The following is a 23,922-nucleotide window of genomic DNA, read 5'->3' on the forward strand; positions in this document are numbered from 1 at the left end:
TTTATTAGATATAGTGCGATCTATGATGTCTCTTACCGATCTACCACTATCGTTTTGGGGTTATGCATTAGAGACAGCTGCATTCACGTTAAATAGGGCACCATCTAAATCCGTTGAGACGACACCGTGTGAACTATGGTTTGGCAAGAAACCTAAGCTGTCGTTTCTTAAAGTTTGGAGTTGTGATGCTTATGTGAAAAAGTTTCATCTCGATAAGCTCAAACTCAAATCGGAGAAATATGTCTTCATAGGATACCCAAAGGAGACTTGGGTACACCTTCTATCACAGATCCGAAGGCAAGACATTCGTTGCTAAGAATGGATCCTTTCTAGAGAAGGAGTTTCTCTCGAAAGAAGTGAGTGGGAGGAAAGTAGAAAACTTGATAAGGTAATTGTACCTTCTCCCTTATTGGAAAATAGTTCATCACAGAAATCTGTTCCTGTGACTACTACACCAATTAGTGAGGAAGCTAATGATGATGATCATGTAACTTCAGATCAAGTTACTACCGAATCTCGTAGGTAAACCAGAGTGAGATCCGCACCAGAGTGGTACGGTAATCCTATTCTGGAGGTCATGTTACTTGACCATGACGAACCTACGAACTATGAGGAAGCGATGATGAGCCCAGATTCCGATAAATGGCTTGAGGCCATGAAATCTGAGATAGGATCCATGTATGAGAACAAAGTGTGGACTTTGGTGGACTTGCCCGAGGATCGGCAAGCCATTGATAATAAATGGATCTTCAAGAGGAAGACGGACACGGATAGTAGTGTTACTATCTACAAAGCTAGAATTGTCGCAAAAGGTTTTCGACAAGTTCAAGGTGTTGACTACGATGAGAGTTTCTCACTCGTATCTATGCTTAAGTCTGTCCGAATCATGTTAGCAATTGCCGCATTTTATGAAATCTGGCAAATGGATAAACAAAACTGCATTCCTTAATGGATTTATTAAAGAAGAGTTGTATATGATGCAACAAGGTTTTGTCAATCCTAAAGGTGCTAACAAAATGTGCAAGCTCCAGCGATCCATCTATGGACTGGTGCAAGACATCTCGGAGTTGGAATATACGCTTTGATAAGTTGATCAAAGCATATAGTTTTATACAGACTTGCGGTGAAGCCTGTATTTACAAGAAAGTGAGTGGGAGCACTACAGCATTTCTGATAAATATATGTGAATGACATATTGTTGATCGGAGATAATGTAGAATTTATTCTGAAGCATAAAGGAATGTTTGAAAGGAGTTTTTCAAAGAAAGACCTCGGTGAAGCTCTACATTATTGAGCATCAAGATCTATAGAGATAGATCAAGACGCTTGATAAGATTTTTCAATGAGTACATACCTTGACAAGATTTTGAAGTAGTTCAAAATGGAACAGTCAAAGAAGGAGTTCTTGCCTGTGTTGCAAGGTGTGAAGTTGAGTAAAGACTCAAAACCCGACCACGGCAGAAAATAGAGAGAGAATGAAAGTCATTCCCTATGCCTCAGCCATAGGTTCTATAAAGTATGCCATGCTGTGTACCAGACCTATTGTATACCCTGCCTGAGTTTTGGCAAGGGAGTACAATAGTGATCTAGGAGTAGATCACTGGACATTGGGTCAAAATTATCCTTAGTGGAATAAGGATATGTTTTCTCGATTATGGAGGTGACAAAAGGTTCATCGTAAAGGGTTACGTCGATGCAAGTTTTGACACTGATCCAGATGACTCAAGTCTCAATCTGGATACATATTGAAAAGTGGGAGCAATTAGCTAGAGTAGCTCCGTGCAGAGCATTGTGACATAGAAATTTGCAAAATACTTACGGATCTGAATGTGCAGACCCGTTGACTAAAACTTCTTCTCACAAGCAAAACATGATCACACCTTAGTAATCTTTGGGTGTTAATCACATAGCGATGTGAACTAGATTATGAATCTAGTAAACCCTTTGGTGGTTGGTCACATGACGATGTGAACTATGGGTGTTAATCACATGATGATGTGAACTATTGATGTTAAATTCACATGGCGATGTGAACTGGGATATTTGGGCACTTTTCTTTAGTTGCACACGCATGAGAACACACCAGGCAAGACAAAATAAACAAAACAAAATAAATAATATAAAAAAATAAAATAAAAGAAAAAAAAATAATAATAAAACAAAAATAAAAAATAAAAAAAATAAAAAAAAAAAAAAAAAAAAATAAATAAAAAAAAAAAAAAAAAATAAAAAAAAAAAAAAAAAAAAAAAAAAAAAAAAAAAAAAAAAGAAATAAAAAAAAAAAAAAAAAAAAAAAAAAAATAAAAAAAAAAAACAAAGAAAAAAAAAAATAAAAAAAAAAAAAAGAAAATAAAAAAAGAAAAAAAAAAAAAAAAAAAAAAAATAAAAAAAAAAAAAAAAAAAAAAAATAAAAAAAAAAAAAACAAAAAAAAAAAAAAAAAAAAAAAAAAAAAAAAAAAAAAAAAAAAAAAAAAAAAAAAAAAAAAAAAAAAAAAAAAGAAAAAAAAAAAAAAAAAAAAAGAAAAAAAAAAAAAAAAAAAAAAAAAAAGAAAAAAAAAAAAAAAAAAATAAAAAAAAAAAAATAAAAAAAATAAAAAACAAAAAAACAAAACATGATTAGAATTGTTAGAATTCTTATAATCTAGATTATTGACTCTAGTGCAAGTGGGAACTGAAGGAAATATGCCCTAGAGGCAATAATAAAGTTATTATTTATTTCCTTATATCATGATAAATGTTTATTATTCATGCTAGAATTGTATTAACCGGAAACATAATACATGTGTGAATACATAGACAAACAGAGTGTCACTAGTATGCCTCTACTTGACTAGCTCGTTGATCAAAGATGGTTATGTTTCCTAACCATAGACATGAGTTGTCATTTGATTAACGGGATCACATCATTAGGAGGAATGATCTGATTGACATGACCCATTTCATTAGCTTACCACCCGATCGTTTAGTATGTTGCTATTGCTTTCTTCATAACTTATACATGTTCCTATGACTATGAGATTATGCAACTCCCGTGTGCCGGAGGAACACTTTGTGTGCTACCAAACGGCACAACGTAACTGGGTGATTATAAAGGTGCTCTACAGGTGTCTCCAAAGGTACATGTTGGGTTGGCGTATTTCAAGATTGGGATTTGTCACTCCGATCGTCGGAGAGGTATCTCTGGGCCCTCTCGGTAATGCACATCACTTAAGCCTTGCAAGCATTGGAACTAATGAGTTAGTTGCGGGATGATGTATTACGGAACGAGTAAAGAGACTTGCCGGTAACGAGATTGAACTAGGTATTGGATACCGACGATCGAATCTCGGGCAAGTAACATACCGATGACAAAGGAAACAACGTATGTTGTTATGCGGTCTGACCGATAAAAGATCTTCGTAGAATATGTAGGAACTAATATGGGCATCCAGGTCCCGCTATTGGTTATTGACCGGAGACGTGTCTCGGTCATGTCTACATTGTTCTTGAACCCGTAGGGTCCGCACGCTTAAGGTTTCGATGACAGTTATATTATGAGTTTATGTGTTTTGATGTACCGAAGGTTGTTCGGAGTCCCAGATGTGATCACGGACATGATGAGGAGTCTCGAAATGGTCAAGACATAAAGATTGATATATTGGAAGCCTATGTTTGGATATCGGAAGTGTTCCGGGTGAAATCGGGATTTTACCGGAGTACCGGGAGGTTACCGGAACCCCCCGGGAGGTATATGGGCCTTAGTGGGCCTTAGTGGAAGAGAGGAGAGGTGGCCAGAGATGGGCCGCGCGCCCCTCCCCCCCTTGGTCCGAATAGGACAAGGAGAGGGGGCCGGCCCCCCTTCCTCCTCTCTCGCCCTCCACGAATCCTATTCCAACTAGGAAAGGGGGGAGTCCTACTCCCGGAGGGAGTAGGACTCCTCCTGGCGCGCCTCCTCTTGGCCGGCCGCCCCCCCCCCTTTGAGCCTTTATATACGGAGGCAGGGGCACCCCCTAGAGACACAAGTTGATCCACGTGATCATATTCTTAGCCGTGTGCGGTGCCCCCTTCCACTATAGTCCTCGATAATATTGTAGCAGTGCTTAGGCGAAGCCCTGCGACATTAGTACATCAAGATCGTCACCACGCCGTTGTGCTGACGGAACTCTTCCCCGACACTTTGCTGGATCGGAGTCCGGGGATCGTCATCGAGCTGAAAAACGTGTGCTAAAACTCGGAGGTGTCGTAGTTTCGGTGCTTGATCGGTCGGGCCATGAAGACGTACGACTACATCAACCGCGTTGTGCTAACACTTCCGCTGTCGATCTACAAGGGTACGTAGATCACACTCTCCCCTCTCGTTGCTATGCATCACCATGATCTTGCGTGTGCGTAGGAAATTTTTGAAATTACTACGTTCCCCAACAGTTCCATCATAAGTATCATGCATAGTACAAGTGGCATCATCAATAACATGCGACATATCAGAATTAATAGCAGAGGCAGGTTTAGTTGTCGCAAGCTTACTCAAAACAGAAGGTGAATCAAGTGCAGAGCTAGATGGCAGTTCCTTACCTCCCCTCGTAGTTGAGGGAAAAATCTTGGTTCTTTGATCTTTCAAGTTCTTCATAATGATAAGCAGATATAAATCCAAAGTGACTCAAAGAATAGAGCTATGCTCCCCGGCAACGGCGCCAGGAAATAGTCTTAATAACCCACAAGTATAGGGGATCGCAATAGTTTTCGAGGGTAGAGTATTCAACCCAAATTTATTGATTCGACACAAGGGGAGCCAACGAATATTCTCAAGTACTAGCAGCTGAGTTGTCAATTCAACCACACCTAGAAACTTAATATCTGCAGCAAAGCATTTAGTAACAAAGTAATATGATAGTAGTGGTAATGGTAGCAAAAGTAATATTTTTGGGTTTGGTAGTGATTGTAACAGTAGCAACGGAAAAGTAAATAAGCGAAGAACAATATATGGAAAGCTCGTAGGCATTAGATCGGTGATGGATAATTATGCCAGATGCGATCGATCATGCAACAGTCATAACATAGGGTGACACAGAACTAGCTCGAATTCATCAATGTAATGTAGGCATGTATTCCGAATATAATCATACGTGTTTATGGAAAAGAACTTGCATGACATCTTTTGTCCTACCCTCCCGTGGCAGCGGGGTCCTATATGAAACTAAGGGATATTAAGGCCTCCTTTTAATAGAGTACCGGACCAAAGCATTAACACATAGTGAATACATGAACTCCTCAAACTACGGTCATCACCGGGAGTGGTCCTGATTATTGTCACTTCGGGGTTGCCGGGTCATAACACATAGTAGGTGACTATAGACTTGCAAGATAGGATCAAGAACTCACATATATTCATGAAAACATTATAGGTTCAGATCTGAAATCATGACACTAGGGCCCTAGTGACAAGCATTAAGCATAGCAAAGTCATAGGAACATCAATCTCAGAACATAATGGATACTAGGGATCAAACCCTAACTAAACTAACTCAATTACATGATAAATCTCATCCAACCCATCACCGTCCAGCAAGCCTACGATGGAATTACTCACGCACGGCGGTGAGCATCATGAAATTGGTGATGGAGGAAGGTTGATGATGACGATGCCGACAGATTCCCCTCTCCGGAGCCCCGAACGGACTTCAGACCAACCCTCCTAAGAGAGTTTAGGGCTTGGCGGCGGCTCCTTATCGTAAAACATGATGAATCCTTCTCTCGACAGGGGGCACGCCCCCACCCTCGTGGATAAGGTGTTGGCCCCTTGGTATTGATTCTTTCACCAGTATTTTTTATTAATTCCAACAATAGTCTCCGTTGATTTTCTGGTCATTCTGAGAACTTTTATTTCTGCACAAAAATAACACCATGGCAATTCTGCTGAAAACGTCGTCAATCCGGGATAGTTCCATTCAAATCAGGCATGTTAGAGTCTAAAACAAGGGAAAAAGTGTTTGGAAAAGTAGATACAATGGAGACGTATCATAAAACCTAACAATACCATGAAACATATGGATCCAAATCAGCCCCTTACGAAGCAACGCATAAACTAGGCTTTAAGCTTTTGTCACTCTAGCAACCCATCATCTACTTATTACTTCCCAATGGCTCCCTCTAGGCCCAAACAATGGTGAAGTGTCATGTAGTCGATGTTCACATGACACCACTAGAGGGATGACAACATACATCTCATCAAAATATTGAACTAATACCAAATTCACATGACTACTTATAGCAAGACTTCTCCCATGTCCTCAGGAACAAACGTAACTACTCACAAAGCATATTCAGGTTCATAATCAGAGGGTTATTAATATGCATAATGGATCTGAAAATATGATCTTCCACCAAGTAAACCAACTAGCATCAACTACAAGGAGTAATCAACACTACTAGCAACCCACAGGTACCAATCTGAGGTTTGGATACAAAGATTGGATACAAGAGATGAACTAGGGTTTGAGATGAGATGGTGCTGGTGAAGATGTTGATGGAGATTGACCCCCTCCCAATGAGAGGATCATTGGTGATGATGATGGTGATGATTTCACCTTCCCCGAGGAAAGTTTCCCCGGCAGAATAGCTCCACCGGAGCCCTAGATTGGTTCCGACAAGGTTCCGCCTCGTGGCGGCAGAGTTTCGTCCCGTGACCTTGCTTATTATTTTTTCCTCGATGAAAGACTCCATATAGCCAAATATGGGCATCGGAGGGCCACCAGGAGGCCGACGAGGCGGGGGGCGCGCCCCCACCCTTGTAGACGGTGGGTGGCCCCCCTCTGGTACTTTTTTCGCCCAATATTTTCTATATATTCTGAAAATAATTCCTATGGAGTTTCAGTACTTTTGGAGATGTGCAGAATAGGTCTCGAATATTTACTCCTTTTCCAGCCCAGAATTCCAGCCGCCGGCATTCCCCCTCTTCATGTGAACCTTGTAAAATGAGAGAGAAAAGGCATAAGTATTGTGACGTAATGTGTAATAACAACCCATACTGCAATAAATATTGATATAAAAGCATGATGCAAAATGGACGTATCAACTTCCCCAAGCTTAGACCTCGCTTGTCCTCAAGCGAAAGCCGAAGTCGAAAAATATGTCCACATGTTTAGAGATAGAGGTGTCGATAAAAATAAAATACGGGCATGAGGGCATCATGATCATTCTTAGAACAAAAATATATATATATATATATATATATATATATATATATATATATATATATTGTCATATGATATCCTATGCAAAAGTAACAATTCATCCACATACTCAAGTATGAATCAGAAACTTCATTGAAAACTCACAAACTATAATCTCAGTCATTGAAGCAATTGCAATTTATCATAACATCAGAAAGAGTCAATATACGAGCTTTTCAGCAAGCCCACATACTCAACCATCATTTAGTCTTTCACAATTGCTAACACTCACGTGATATTTATGGTTATGAAGTTTTAATCGGACACAGAGAAAGATAGGGGCTTACAGTTTTGCCTCCCAACTTTTTACCTCAAGGGTAATGTCAACAATAATAGTTCATGAAAAATCACATCCAATTAGCCATATATATCAGGATCATTCCAACACATTGTGCTTGCCAAAGGATAAAATGTAAAAAAGGGGAAAGTGAAGATCACCATGACTCTTGCATGAAGTATAAGACAAGAATAAATGGTAAGCCCTTCGCAGAGGGAAGCAGAGGTTGTCATGTGCTTTTATGGTTGGATGCACAAAATCTTTAATGTGAAAGAACGTTGCTTTATATTGCCACTTGTGATATGGACCTTTATTATGCAGTCTGTCGCTTTTATTTCTTCCACACCACAAGATCATATAAAGCTTATTTTTTCCACACTAATAAATCATACATATTTAGAGAGAAATTTTATTGCTTGCAACGAGGACAACTTTCTTGAAGGATCTTACTCAATCCATAGGTAGATATGGTGGACTATGATGGAAAAACTAGGTTTAAGGATATTTGGAAGCACAAGTAGTATCTCTACTTGGTGCAAAGAATTTGGCTAGCATGAGAGGGAAATGCAAGCTCAACATGTTGGATGATCCATGACAATATAATTTATCTTAGATGTAAGAAAACATAACCCATTACGTTGTCTTCCTTGTCCAACATCAACTCTTTAGCATATCATACTTTAATGAGTGCTCACAATCATAAAAGATGTCCAAGATAGTATATTTATATGTGAAAACCTCTCTTTCTTTATTACTTCCTATTAATTGCAACGATGACCAAAACTATGTTTGTCAACACTCAGCAATTTTTATTCATCATACTCTTTATATGTGAAGTCATTACTCTCCATAAGATCCATATGATCTCTTTATTTCTTTTTATTTCTTTTTCTTTTATTCTATTCCCTCAAGATCATATAAAAATAATCAAGCCCTTGACTCAACACTAATCTTTATTATATACTTGACTACGGACATGATTTTAAGGTCCCTTTGTTTAAGTGCAAATTGGTCAATCTGTCAGGAGGCGGGGTACAGGTAGACCCACAGTACGGAATGACAACAGTGGATCTGAACAATCTTGGGTACACTAACGAACCGTTCGTCCTAGCCAATGATGTGGCAAAGGTTATCTGTGTGAAGGACATGTCTACCAGACCGAGAAAAAGAAAAGATAAGGAAGCGAATACATCATACGATGAGCCAAAGCACCACATAGTTCTTTCAGGAAAAAGGGACATTGTGGGAGTGGAGGGCAAGACAGACATGTCTGAAGATTATGAATAGTTTCATCAAATTCCTCCCTTCAAAGTCAAGGCTGACCCAAGCATCCTGATAAACGATGGAGATTATCCATGGTTACGGCGCAATAAGCAAATCACACAAGCGAAAAAAGTGAAGACTTTCTCTCCACAACTATTATGATGATACCATGCCAACTTTCAACCTTTTCATAGTTCATTTGAAATGCCTATTGTACCAGATGAGTTTCCGTACGAAATCCTGATACTTCGAAACATATTATCCGTTTTGTACACGAAGTGCATCCAGTTTTTGTCGTAACCCTCTCTACTTTCCTGCACATGCTATGTGGGTGAAATGATGATACCATGCCAACTTTCAACCTTTTCAGAGTTCATTTGAAATGCTTTTCAATTTCAGGGTCTTATAGCTGAAAAAATAAAATAAACTTTAATAATATAAATAAAATTTATGAAACTAAAATTATCAACGTATTTTCTGTTCAAAATCATTAAAAGAAAAAAGAATTTTCATAAAGAACTTTTTTTGTTAGGAACTTTAATAGCAAAAATAATTATCATAAAATAAAATAAATAAGTAATTGGAAACAAAATAAAATAAAATAAATAAGTATTTTGTTTTAAGTAGAAAAAAATAAAATAAATAACGCAAAAAGGAAAAGAAATAAACTGGGAAAAAATAGAAAATGCCACCTACGGGGCCACCACGGCGTGAATACGACTAGAAACCCACCCATGGGCCAGGATTCAGGCCCGTAGAAGGCCCAATAGGCCCACAGGAAGATACAGTATGTTTAAGCCCGAAAGCTTGCATTTGAGACGAGCTCGAGAGGGCAGCGGGAGTGGGGCTTATAAACCACTCTCGAGCTCCCTCAGCTACCGAGGTGGGACTAAACTTTCGTGTCGCGATGCGGGCAGCAAAAGGCCTTTAGTCCCAGTTGGTGCCACCAACCGGTACTAAAGGCATACATAGGTACCGGTTCGTGGCACCAACCGGTACCAATACCCCCCCCCTTTAGTCTCGGTTTGTGCCACCAACCGGGACCAAAGGCCTCTGCTTCCCGCCCTTTGGGCTGCTGAAAAGAGGCCTTTGGTCCCGGTTGGTGGCACGAACCGGGACTCAAGCCTTTTCTATATAAGACAGCCCTTAGCATTTTTTTCAGATTTTGCCACCCGACGACGCCGCCAGGCTACCCCGCCGCCGTCGCCATCGCCCGTGCCCCCGAGCCCACGCCGACGCCATTCGCCGCCCTCGAGCCCACACTGTAGCCGCGCACCCTATGAGCGCCGCCCCGATCCCCTCCTCCTCCTCCCTATAATGACCGCCTCCGCTGCCGCCGCGCCCCCTAGCTATTATATATATGTGTAGTTTAGATTTGCAATTTAGTTGTATTAATTTGGATGTGTAGTTAGATGTGTAGTTAGATGTGTAGTTAATTTAGTTGTTGTAATTTAGATGTATTAATTTAGATGTGTAGTTTAGATTTTTTTGGGTGATATTATTATTGAATATGCAAATGTTTGTATGTTCATATGCAAAGAATATGTCGATTTTTTCATAGAATTTTTATGATTTTTTTCTGTTATAATTTTTTTCATAGAATTTTTATGATTTTTTTCATAGAATTTTTATGTATATGTTCATATTGTGTAGGAATCTGAAAATTGTGATCAAAGTCATTTATGTATGTTCATATTTAGAAGAAAAAGCAGGAGAGAGAAAAGGAAAATAAGAAGAGGAAGAAGGAGAAGAAGGAGAAGAAGAATAAGAAGAAGAGGAGAGGAAGAAGAGGACAAATAAATAAGAAGATGAAAAAGAAGAAAAAAAAGAGTAGTAGAAGAAGAAGAAATAGAGGAGAAGAAGAAGAAATAGAATAATATATTATTCTATTTTTTCTTCTTCTCCTCTATTCATTCTTCTTCTCCTCTTATTTTTCTTTTTTTCTTCGATCTCCTCCTCTATTCCTTTATTCTTCTCCTCTTTTTTTCATCTTCTTCCTCTTCTTATTTTTTATCGGGTATGTCGTTGTCGATATAAGTACCCCCCTCCCAGATAACTTTTAGTAAGTACTACTTAGAAAGTGTTTAATAGAATTACTTGGAAAAATAATAGAACTAGTTAAACTAGCTAGTTTATTTTTAGTAAGTACTACTTTATTCTATTTATAGTAAGGAAATTAATAGAACTAGTCTTTTTAGTTAAAGCAATTATTCCCGCATCGACGTCGACAATGCCTATCCCGCATCCTCGTGGTCGACTCGGCGGAGGAGGCCGGCTTGATCAGAGGTGCCATGTCCGGGACTGGGCTCTGCCGGGCTGGTTTTGGGAGGTGCTACCTTCCGGGGGGTGTAGGTTGGTGAGGAGCCAGCCTGTCGTTGACCCGATCCTTGTTTGCTGGCGGTCGCATGGGCCAGTGACGGTGCCGAGGCTTCCGGACACCGCGGAGGTGGTATGTCACTAGTAGAAAAAGGATCAAATGTGAAGCACATTAGTGCCGGTTTGAATTTGAGCCGGCACTAATGTGTCCATTTGTTCCGGTTCCAATGGCTAGGCGGGCGGACATCATTAGTACCGGTTCGTGGCGAACCTTTAGCACCAGTTCGTGCCACGAACCGGTACTAAAGTGAGTGGTGGCAGGATGTTGTCAGTCCGGGGCCCCTCCAGCACCTTTAGTACCGGGTCGTATTACGAACCGGTACTAAAGGTCGTCCTACATACACCCTTCATCCACCCGAGCTCGCTCCGTTCTTCCCCTTTCCCCTCTACTCTCTGTTCTTTTCCCTCTTCCTCTCAAGCTCATCACACATTTTGCCCAAAATTTGTCAAGATTTGAAGGCCCCCATCCATTCAAATGATCACAAAGGTTAGCAACTTTGTCCTTTCATCTCTCATTGCTAGATTAGCTCATGCAATGCTTTATACAGTGATTGATTTTTGAGTTTAGTAATTTGGGAGGAATTATATATATTTGCTAGTATTTGATTTATATGCAATTTGAGGTCAAAAATAACACTTAGTTTGCATATGTAGGTGTGGTTTACCTAGTGCCTTCTAAATCTCCGTCGTAACCACCGTCGATCGCCGGCAACGTCCCGTCGCCGACACCACCTTGTGGTGAGCCTCTTGTTCATGAATGTTTTATATAAAAAGTTGATGTTTGTGTGATTTGGATATATGGTTTTGATATCCGTCCCCGTCGGCCCTCGTCCGGGTTATGATTCAGATGTGGTATATTCTCTTTTAAAACTATTCATTGCATTTCGTGTTTTTGACAAATTATGCCCATCAAGTTGACATAGATATTTGTATGTAGGAGGTAGTTGAACCAGAAATTCCAACCGACCCTATTGTCAAGAGGTTAAATTTAGTTGAAAGAGAAAATGAGGATTTGAAGGAAAAATTGAAAATAATTGAGGGGGAGAAGATGGAATTGGAGTTGCATGTTGCCGATGTCGCCGTTGATCACAAGATTAAGAAAATATGCCATTCATAGTGAGGCTTGGTATCATTATGTTGTTGGATCGATTGTTACCTTAGTTGCAATCTTGATCGCATTTGTTGTTGCATTTAAATTCTTTAGCTAGAGAGTTATTTGTTTGTTGCATTTAAGTGTTGTATGAACTTTATGTATTGTATTAATTTGGTGTTCTTGGTGCTGTGTATTGAAGATGAGCCAGCAATGGATGTACGATGACCGATCCTCTCCCGAGTTCATTAATGGCGTGCGTACTTTTCTGCTTGCGGCTGAGGCAAACAAGCGGGCGGATGGTTTTATGCCTTGTCCATGTGCTGGCTGTAAGAATGGTCACAATTACTCTACGTCAAAAACCATTCATGTCCACATGTTTGAGTCCGGTTTGGTGCCCCACTATAATGTTTGGACCAAGCATGGAGAAAGAGGGGTTATGATGGAAGACAATGAAGAAGAAGAGGACGACGATAGCTATCCTGGCCATGGGTTCCCTGAATACGATGATACAACAATGATGGAAGAAGTTGAGCCGGTAATGCGGGAAGAAGATGAGCCGCCAATGCGGGAAGAAGCTGAAGAAGAGGCATCGGATGAGCCCGTTGATGATCCAGGTCAGGCCATTGCCGATGCAAAGAGAAACTGCGCAAGTGATTTGGAGAAGAAGAAGTTGCAGCGCATGTTAGAGGATGACAAAAAATTGTTGTACCCGAATTGCGTAGGTGACAAGAAAAAGTTGGGCACCACACTGGAATTGCTACAATGGAAGGCAGAGAATGGTGTATCTGACAAGGTATTTGGAAAGTTGCTGGTAATGATAAAGAATATGCTTCCAAAGGACAACGAATTGCCCGAGAGTACGTACGAAGCAAAGAAGGATGTCTGCCCTCTAGGGTTAGAGGTGTAGAAGATACATGCATGCCCTAATGATTGCATCCTCTACCGCGGTGAGTATGAGGATTTAAACGCTTGCCTGGTATGCGGTGCATTGCGCTATAAGATCAGCCGCGATGACCCTGGTGATGTCGAGGGCGAGCGCCCCAGGAAGAAGATTCCTGCCAAGGTGATGTGGTATGCTCCTATAATACCACAGTTGAAACATTTGTTCCAAAACAAAGAGCATGCCAAGGTGATGAGATGGCATAGAGAAGACCGTAAGAAAGATAGAAAATTGAGAGTACCCGCTGACGGGTCGTAGTGGAGAAAAATCGAAAGAAAGTACGGGAAGGAGTTTGCAGATGATGCAAGGAACATATGGTTTGGTCTAAGCACAGATGGCATTAGTCCTTTTGGGGAGCAGAGCAGCAACCATAGCACCTGGCCTGTGACTCTATGTTTGTATAACCTTCCTCCTTGGTTGTGCGTGAAGTGGAAGTTCATTATGATGCCAATGCTCATCCAAGGCCCTAAGCAACACTACAAGAAATATGTCAACTTGTGACCCTCACTATTGGCCGCTGAAAGGTCATAGTTTTTCATTTGCGACCTTTTTATGACCAAAAACGGAAGGTCAAAAGCTGGCGGTCGTAAACTGAAATTAACGAGAGAAGGTCGTAGACGTTTACGACCAAAACAGAAGGTCGTTGAACCCATGACCTTTTGTTTTGGTCACTGGCTGTCTGCCCAGGGCATGTCGGATCCGACGTGGCAATCTGACGTGGCAAAATTACGATCAATTTTTTGTCGACTTCATGGGCCAAGCCCAACGTTGCAGCCTTTTTATTTACAGGGTTGTGATCCTTTTTTGGTTTCTTTTTCGGGTCGCATCTATTTCTCAATTGGGCCTCGGCCTTTTTCCAATCCATTTCCTTAGTTTTTAGGTTTTTTTCCTGTGAATATTATTTGGAAAATGGCCTTTTTATATGCCAAATACTATTAGGTCCCACTTGTCAGGTTCTAATTAAAGACAGCCAATGTTTCAATTTCCACATAATTATTTCAGTCAGAACAGCAAACAAATGAGAATTATCAAACCACATGCCAATTTTGACTAATAGCACAATCTTTACATAATTCATTTCACCATTACATGTGATTCTATCAGAACATATAACTCCTACTACAAATACACTCCAGACTTCTTCACTTTTCTGGACTATCAGAACACGCCACTTCAAACTTGAAATTTCCTAGGCCTGGAGCTCCTGTAAAAGGGTGAACACAAAGTCATTTAGCATTTTCATTCCTGGAGTAGATATTCAAACCTCCAGGTTTAGTGTATAGACTATCTGGAAAATATATATTTAACAAAATTTCACAGAAATGCAGATTTATGGATCGAATGCATGATAAAGGAGCAGAAATGCAGATATATGTCTATGAAACAATAGGTCAACTAGAGATTCATGTCTACAATTTGCTAGATAAGAAAATAACAAGTCAGGATATAGAACATGGTTTTAATTTGTTCTTTGCATATTACATCAGTAGTTCTGTTGCAGGGTTCTGGTACATCATGATCTACATGCACATGAGATAGATGGACTTGGCGCACATGAGATTAGGGTGGAAGGAGGAGGAGCAGGGCATACCTAAGGTGTCCAGGTCCTGCAGCTCATCGGAGATGTTGCAGGCTCACCGGCATCGACAGCCACCGCAACAGCAAGCTGGGTGACATACAAACTGAAGTTGCGTTCATTCAGTTGCAAAACAACAAAGTTTGCTAGTTCCTGTCCATCAACAATCACACAAGCATCACTTGTACAGCAGCAGGAGCAAAATTGATATGAGTTAGAAGGAGCAGAGTTCAACTAGTACAACCAGCAGAGCTCAACTAGTACATCGCAGTACACATGAACCATCTATTCCACGGCACAAGAGTAAAATCTTGCTATAACTAGTAGATTATCCCCTAACAGAAGCTAATTAGGCACCAATACACAAGGCACAACAAGCACATACTAAATAAGCCACGACCATAATACATTAGTACTAAACAGATCTTGTATAACAGGTTTTTCAGTCATGAATTTTCAGAAGCAGAACTGGCATGTTTGTTGAAAGTGTTTATCATCACAGCCATGGTCAAACAGAACACATGAATCTAAAAGAATGACAATAATGAGACTGTCTCTTTTTGTCTCATATCAAGAAATTCAACCATGTTTTCCCTTGTCCTTCATGAATTAATCAGAAGCACGGGTAAGGTTCAAATCACTGCCACTAATCCAAAGAAATGGCAAACGCTGCAAAGGGTTGGCAAGTAAACCATTTCTCTATCCGCGCCCACTACATCCCCCTTAGACCAAGTGCAACAAAGAGGGATAATAGAAGCTAAATGCAAAAAGGACAAAAAGCAGAAGAATTTAAAAAATGTAACTTATGAGAAGAACAAAGTGCACAATTTTTTTCTCTCAGATGCCAACCACAAGGGTAGCACAGATGATGCACACATATCAACATGGCATCAGTTCAGACCGCCCGTCTGCTTGTACTCTCTTCATAGAGCAACTTAAAAAATATGAACATATTTGTCCAGTCATTAGGTGTCCAAAAAGATGGTGTTTTATTCGGTTTTCATCATTGTCCAGCCATATTCTATACATAGTAAACAACAGAATAAAAAACTAAAAAATAGATGACATGTAAGTTCGGAAGTATTAAAAAAAATTACAGTCAAGCTGTTTAATTTGTCCTCAGAATTGCAGAATGATAGCATGGGCGCACTACGACCAATCAGTCCCGAAAGATGGTATGATTAACAGGTTTTTCATCACCGGACAAATAGAACAGTAACACAAACAAATAGGTCTACAAAGCAGAACTTAAATTACTACAAAAAACAAAATCTGACAAAAGAAGACAGAAAAGGAACGACAATAATAGTAATACGTGAGAACATCCCTCACATCATTCACTTCAGCGACTCATCTTTTCAAGCATTCAATCAAATCATCTTTTCAAGCATGCAAGTGGTATCCAGAATTTGGATATAGGTAGTACGCTCATGTGGTGAATTTTGTGAATCTATACTATGCATCTACCAAAAGGATCGCTCCCCTCACATGCAAATATAATTCAGTCCAATTCCTTTCTTCTCCCCTCACATGCATAAGTCAAGAGCAGACCATCTAAACAGGCGGATCAGACCTTCACCTTGGGAGGGAGGCGAGTGCTACCTGTTGCCGTGTCGTCGTCGAGCTCGGGTGGTCCTCCTCCTCCTCCTCGAGCAGGACAAGGTTGTTCCTCCCCTACACTCCAATGGCCATCTTCTCCAAGGACATCTATAAGGGCAGAACACACCATTGATGCAAGTGTCACCAAGATAGTTTCAGTCAAAGTTAAAGCAAATGTAAACTTGCAAACTGAGCCAAACCGAGGTGCATATTCATATGTGTGTATATGTAGAGATGCAAGTGCCATCTGAATTTTGGGGAACCAAAGCGTGATTGTTGTTGTTGCTACTTTAGCAGCAACAGCATCCTCAAAGTCAAACTGCGAAAAAAAAATCATTCATATGCAGCAGCCCAAACTCAACTTTGAGAGAGAGGACTGATTAACATTTTTTTGTTGGGTCGAATTTTTCACAAATATAGATAGAAGGACTCCATAAGCTATCAAAATAAATCATAGAGAGGCTGGTCGAACTAGTTGGCGCACTCAAAGGATACAAGAGAGCGCCCCGATGAACAACTAAGCAAGCATACACAGCAAGTAAAACTACATCACCAATATTATGTAATTAACTGGAAGCTCTTGTTCATCATACCAGTACAAATGTACTACCCCGATGGATCCCATTTTCTTTTTTTTCACCGAACGGATCACACGGAAGGATCGATCTCTCCATGCCAATGATCGTTCTCTTAATTTTTTTTACCGGTCCAGAGAAGCCCAACCAGCGTAGCACGGCACCGGAACAGCCGGTAGAAGCCTAGCCAGTGTAGCGTGATACGAGTGACACTATGAGCGATAATCCAGCCGGTTGCCACAATAAGCTAGCAAGACATTTACACCATAATATGAAGCAAACAGAGCAATCCCTATATACACAGAAATTGTACTGATTCCATTAAAACAATACTAGGTACGACTGGAGATGCATAAAGAACAACTAGGTACGACTCACCCTAGATGCATGCATGCATCAGCATCCATACTTGCAATGCATTTAGTAAAGAACAAATTACTGTATTTACCAAAGTGTATAATAGCTTTGTGAAAAAAAGGATTGTATCAGCCATACACTTCTCCCTGGATCAATGTATGCATGCAATCCATCCAGGCAGAGCATGATGCTAATTCCTACTCATGTTGCTAGCACATATACATACATACACATCAAGAACGAATTCACAGGCACATAAATGAATATCCCCTGGATAGCATGGTAATGAACTACTCACATGCAATTTGATAGGACTAGTACTAGTGATAACAACCCAACGACATCCTAACAGCCACAACAACACGCACACTTCAACCTCCTGAATACTGGTGAATAGCAAAGTCTATCCATACTTGACACACGAGAAAATCAATGTCAAGTTCATCTCAGATGTGTGGTTCATGACAGCGGTAGCAGTTAACAAGATTACTGAGTTTTAATTTGTGGAAGCAATGAAACAAGCAATATAATGCCTATCTCGTTCACCACTAGAGTAACAGCAGTAGCAAATTCAGTCAAGCATGTGAGTAAGTAAAAGATGTAGATCAACAGGGAATCATACTAGTTCAAAGAAATCTATAACCAAATTTACAGTAACAATCATCTAGTATTAATCAATGGTTCTGTTTTGATCCAAACTAGATGAATTCAAGGCTAATCTATTATGTGACAGTAGAGGAGTGAGTGCTATTGTATAGTTAGAAAAATGCTACACACAGAGTGGTACATATATACATTCAGTAATAGGTGTAGAACAATAAACAGAGCAAGCAGGCGAGGTTGGTTGGTGAGTCAGACTGGCCCTGCAATCCGACGAACATGACGACATTGGGCTTGCCCTTCTTGGGGGTGAAGACCGGCTTCCCTGGATCTAGCATGTTGCAGAGCTCCGTGAAGACAGCCTGCAGCAGGAAAAACACAAGGGCATCAGCCTCCAACCGACCAGTCCCCCCTGGCACGCGCGTCCCACGATCGAATAGCGCAGGAAATGAATTGAGGGAGGTGGAGCGGGCAGGACCTGCTGTATGATGCACAGCTTGTTGGTGCCGGCGGCGAGGGTCTCGAGGTTGACGATCTTCCGGATGCCAGACTGCAAGAGCGCGGGGGAGATCTCGTTGAGGCACTCCCCGAGCACCTTCTCGTCGATCACTGTGGCATTGCCCATCCGCGCAAGCGCGCGGGAGATGCTCCTGCCCAGCTGCGCGAGCACCATCTTGGCTGGGCCCTCGGGGGGTCTGGCCTCGTCGCCGGCGGGGTGGGGTTCCGGCGGCGGTCAGGGGCGGCGCGCGGCGTGATCTGGGAGCGGGGGGGGGGAAGGGGACGCGAACGGGAGGAGAACTGGCCGGGGGAGATGGGGAAGATTTTGGGGGGATGGGGATTGGGGAACGCGGTGGGGATTGGGGACGGCATCTGCGGGACGTGATGGGCGTCACTACGGGACCCGTTGAGGAAGGAGGTGGTGGCGGGACGCGCCGCTGTAGGACGGGGAGGAGGTGGCGGCGGCGAGGAGATGAGGGAGGGGGTGGATCTGGCCGCCGCCATGGCCATGGCTGTGCCATGCGGCTAGGTTGGTGGGCGTCGAAGAGGGCGGAGCACAGTCGCCGCCGCCGCGCCGGAATTGGTGGGAACGCCACCCTCGAAACCCTAGCCGTAGGAAGGGGTTGGGGATGAGCTACCGGGACCGTGAGAGGCGGATCTGGCCGGAGGGGAGGGAAGAGCGGAGGCAGGGGAGCTCGGATCTGGGCTGCGCGCCGGCGAGGCCCGCCGGAACATGCCGGAAACAAGAGGCGTAGGTGGCGGTGGCAAGGGTTTCGGGAGAGGGATTGTGAGGGAGTGAGGGGCAGAGAAAGAAAGGAGGCGGGGGTGGATGGAAAACGGCCACGAGTAGAGCTTAGGTGGGCTCGGGGGTGGTGTGGTCGGCCGAGGACTGCCATTGGATCCGCGAGCATCCGATGGTGTTTCATGCACGATCCGCGCGAGACGTCCACGGACCAATCAAAATGCAGTACCGCGTTATGATCATTTAAATTGGTCGTAGTTGACTAAAAATAGCGTGTTAAAATCATATCAGCTATTTTATGACCTGAGAAAATTCAAAAAGAAATGAAAAACCTTGTCATTGCGTCACCAAATGTGAATAAGTTTTCAGGAAAATTAACGAACATGAAATAAGATAAATATCTTTAAAAATATGTCATGAGAAATAAGTTTTTTGGTAAAAAAAACATTTTCCATTTTTCGAGTGCTCAAAATGAGTTTTTTTGTAAAGGACCTACCATATATTTGTTTCAAGATTGTACCAAACCAATTTTATAAAATACTAAGACATATTTAATGCACAATTGACCAAATGATTGGGTGTAAAAAGTTTTGATCCACCTCTCGTGAAAAAGACAAATTTCCGCCGATTCAGTAGGAAGCGGGTCAAATTTGAACTGTAGCTGCCTCATAGTTTTCTCTTTATTTTTTCAAAAAATCATTTCTAGGTACATGAGTATCTATTTAATCAGAGAAACGTAAAAAAAATTTCAAGATTCAACCACTAGCTACGAACGGTCAAACCCGCCGTTTTGATCGCATTTCAAAACGGGCATAAAAAATTCAAAAAAATCAAAAAATTGGAAAACCATCACATTGTGTCATTATATGTGACCAAGTTTCCAGGAAAAATATTAAACTTGTAATACGGCAATTATTTTAAAAATGTGTTCTCAGAAATGAGCTGTCATGCGTGAAGATTCACGGTTTTCAAGCCAAATGATCAATCTTATGGCCACATTCATGGCATAGTTTGTTCAAATGATCTCATATTGTGCTAAAGGGTGCATCTTGGAATTCCAAACAATGTTGCTAAGGGCGTTTTCATTTTCTTTGCATGGAAAATTCATTTTCCATTTTCCGAGTGCCCGAATTGAGTTCTTTTTGTGAAGGAGCTACCATATATTTGTTGCAAAATTGGACCATATCATTTTTCTAAAATACTAGGCCATATTTGATTCACAATTGACCAAATAGTTGGGTGGCAAAATTCTTGATCCACCTCTGGTGAAAAAGACAAATTCCCGCCGATTTAGTTAGAAGCGGGTCAAATTTGAACTGCAGTTGCCTCATAGTTTGCTCTTTATTTTTTCAAAAAATCATTTCTAGGTACATAAGTATCTATTTAATCAGAGAAACATCAAAAAAAATTAAGATTCAACCACTAGCTAGGAACGGTCAAACCCGCCGTTTTGATCGCATTTCGAAACGGGCATAAAAAATTCAAAAAATTCAAAAAATTGGAAAACCTTCGCATTGTATCATTATATGTGACCAAGTTTCTAGGAAAAATATTAAACTTGTAATACGACAATTATTTTAAAAAAGTGTTCTCAGAAATGAGATATCATGCGTGAAGATTCAGGGTTTTCAAGCCAAATGATCAATCTTATGGCCACATTCATGGCATAGTTTGTTCAAATGATCTCATATTGTGCACAAGGGTGCATCTTGGAATTCCAAACAATGTTGCCTAAGGGAGTTTTCATTTTCTTTGCACAGAACATTCATTTTCCATTTTCTGAGTGCCCGAATTGAGTTCTTTTTGTGAAGGAGCTACCATATAGTTGTTGCAAAATTGGACCATATCATTTTTCTAAAGTACTAGGCCATATTTGATTCACAATTGACCAAATAGTTGGGTGTCAAAAAGCCTTGATCCACATCTGGTGAAAAAGACAAATTCCCGCCGATTTAGTTGAAAGCGGGTCAAATTTGAACTGCAGCTGCCTCATTGTTTGCTCTTTATTTTTTTCAAAAAATCATTTCTAGGTACATAAGTATTTATTTAATTAGAGAAACATCAAAAGTTTTCCAAGATTCAACCACTAGCTAGGAACGGTCAAACCCGCCGTTTTGATCGCATTTCGAAACGGGCATAAAAAATTCAAAAAAATCAAAAAATTGGAAAACCTTCGCATTGTGTCATTATATGTGACCAAGTTTCCAGGAAAAATATTAAACTTGTAATACGACAATTATTTTAAAAAAGTGTTCTTAGAAATGAGCTATCATGCGTGAAGATTCAGGGTTTTCAAGCCAAATGATCAATCTTATGACCACATTCATGGCATAGTTTGTTCAAGTGATCTCATATTGTGCACAAGAGTGCATCTTGGAATTCCAAACAATGTAGCCTAAGGGAGTTTTCATTTTCTTTGCACAGAACATTCATTTTCCATTTTCCGAGTGCCCGAATTGAGATTTTTTTCTGAAGGAGCTACCATATATTTGTTGCAAAATTGGACCAAACCATTTTTCTAAAATATTAGGCCATATTTAATGCATAATTGACAAAATGGTTGGGTGTCAAAAGTTTTGATCCACCACTTGTGAAAAAGACAAATTTCTACCGATTCAGCAGGAAGTGGGTCAATTTTGAACTGCATCTACCTTATAGTTTCCTCTTTATTTTTTAAAAAAATCATTTCTAGGTATATAAGTATCTATTTAATCAGAAATACATGGTTTGGTGGCGATACATCGAGGTTTGGATGGTGGACGAGGGCCCCAACTCCAGAGCGCGTAAACTCGCATGCCCGTCGTGTGGTCACCGCGTGACCGTGGCGTTGCCACGTGTTCTGGGCGGTTGGGTACTCCCCAGGCATGTGCTAGGAAGAAAATTACAACATAAGATTCTCATGAGGAGACCGAACTATGCTCAAACATGAATTAGCAGCCAAGTGTTTGATTAGCGATACGGGAAATGCACATGGCCAATGGGCGTGAGTTTTGGCTGAGGATGATCATCTACTAAGAAGACTGTCATCAAAAGGAGGAGCCTAGGTGGTACTTGCTTTGCAAAGTACCACAATGGACAGAAATATGAATGTTGAAGCTGGGCTCAAAATAATGAATGGATTGAGCTGAAATTTGGTGGGGTGGTTATTTGGGCATAGGAAAGCACTGTAGAAAATTGATACCAATTGGACATGCCAAAGTGGTACTTCCTTCACAATGCTATTCCCTGGACAGAAACTTGGGAAAATTAGCGAGAGAAATTGGATAAATGAAATGAGCTCAAATTTGGTGTAGGTAAGTTACATAGGTATGGTCATGCCCTGGTAAATTTTCAGATCATTTGGGTAAGCCTAGCTAGTACTTACTTCACAAAGTTTCTCTCGAGATAAAAACTTTGGAAATTTCCTGAGAAAGATTTACCATGAAAATGGAGCTGAATATTATCATGTGGCAATGATTTGGGTATGGAAGACTGCCCAAAAAGTTTGAGGGTAATAGGAGGGATTTGGATAACACTTGCTTTGCAATGTGCCAATCTGGCCATAAAATATAAATTGAACCTGCGCTCACATAGATGATTTGACTGAGCTGCAATTTGTAGGGTGATAATTTGGGCATATGAAGGAAATGTATAAATTTCATGTCATTTGGATATATAAAAATGGTACTTCCTTCACAATGCTTCTAGGTGGAAAAAAACTTTGAAAATTTTCTGAGGAAGATTTACTGGGCAAATGGAGCTGAATTTTTTCATGAGGCAATGATTTGGATAGGAAAGAGTGCCCAAAATTTTTGAGGGCAATCAAGAATATATAAATAGCACTTCCTTCACAAAGTATTATTGTGAACATAATAGGAAAATGAATATTGTTGAATTACTTTTGAACTAGGCAAGAAGGATTTTTACATATTTGACGAAGATATGACCCAAAGAATTTATGAGATTTTTTGGGGAATTTTGGGAATGACAGGAATATAGGTTGCTTCACAACCTAGGGCAAAAATTGACACATGGACATGACACATAGGCAAAACTGATGAGATGGCGCCTAGTCATCACAACCCACCACAATTTACAAGGCTATGACCATCTATATTGGTCGTTAACAACTAGAGATAAGGCAACGGACCAACGTTGTTTGCTTTATGACCATTTCGTGTAAGGAAATTACGACCTTTCTGACCAAAATGGTCGCAATGGTTTAGGGTTTGGAGCCCCCGAATAGCTTTTGACCAATTGGTCTCAAATGGTCATAGATCTATGACCAATTCTTCCAGGGTCACTGACAGAAGGTCACTAGTTGACATATTTCTTGTAGTGCAACCCGGCAACGACATAGATGTGTACCTAAGGCCATTAGTTGATGAACTCTTACAACTGTGGAATGGAACAGGTGTATGTGCGTGGGATGAGCACATGGGGGAAGAATTTGACCTAAAGGCGTTGCTGTTCGTGACCATCAATGATTGGCCTGCTCTCAGTAACCTTTCAGGACAGACAAACAAGGGATACCGCGCATGCATGCACTGTTTGGACGATACCGACAGTATATATTTGGCTAATTGTAAGATGAATGTGTATCTGGGACATCGTCGATTTCTTCCGAGCAAGCATCTCGTAAGAAAGAAATGCAAGCATTTCAAAGGTGAGGCGGATCACCGGACGAAGCCTCGCCACCGTACTGGTGCTGATGTACATGATATGGTCAAGGATTTGAAGGTGGTCTTTGGAAAGGGTCCTGGTGGACAACATGTTCCGAATGACGCTGACGGACGCCCACCCATGTGGAAGAAGAAACCTATATTTTGGGACCTGCCC

General features: G+C 40.9%; 1 long non-coding RNA gene and 3 other non-coding genes across 4 annotated transcripts; all 4 read right to left on the minus strand.

Annotated features, from left to right (window-relative positions):
• Nucleotides 1–14,182: 14,182 nt before the first annotated feature.
• Nucleotides 14,183–19,118, minus strand: LOC125509961. Its single transcript, XR_007284425.1, has 4 exons — nt 18,343–19,118; nt 16,336–18,226; nt 14,749–14,886; nt 14,183–14,361 (listed from the first exon to the last, which is right to left on the minus strand). It is a non-coding gene; the product is annotated as an uncharacterized LOC125509961 (long non-coding RNA).
• On the minus strand, nt 15,151–15,241 carry LOC125511741. The gene has a single exon (XR_007285095.1). It is a non-coding gene; the product is annotated as a small nucleolar RNA Z223 (small nucleolar RNA).
• On the minus strand, nt 15,295–15,379 carry LOC125511889. Its single transcript, XR_007285160.1, has one exon. It is a non-coding gene; the product is annotated as a small nucleolar RNA U36a (small nucleolar RNA).
• Nucleotides 15,848–15,939, minus strand: LOC125511721. The gene has a single exon (XR_007285076.1). It is a non-coding gene; the product is annotated as a small nucleolar RNA SNORD96 family (small nucleolar RNA).
• Nucleotides 19,119–23,922: the final 4,804 nt, after the last annotated feature.

The sequence above is a fragment of the Triticum urartu genome, chromosome 5 (genome assembly GCF_003073215.2).
Source record: "Triticum urartu cultivar G1812 chromosome 5, Tu2.1, whole genome shotgun sequence".
NCBI lineage: Eukaryota > Viridiplantae > Streptophyta > Magnoliopsida > Poales > Poaceae > Triticum > Triticum urartu.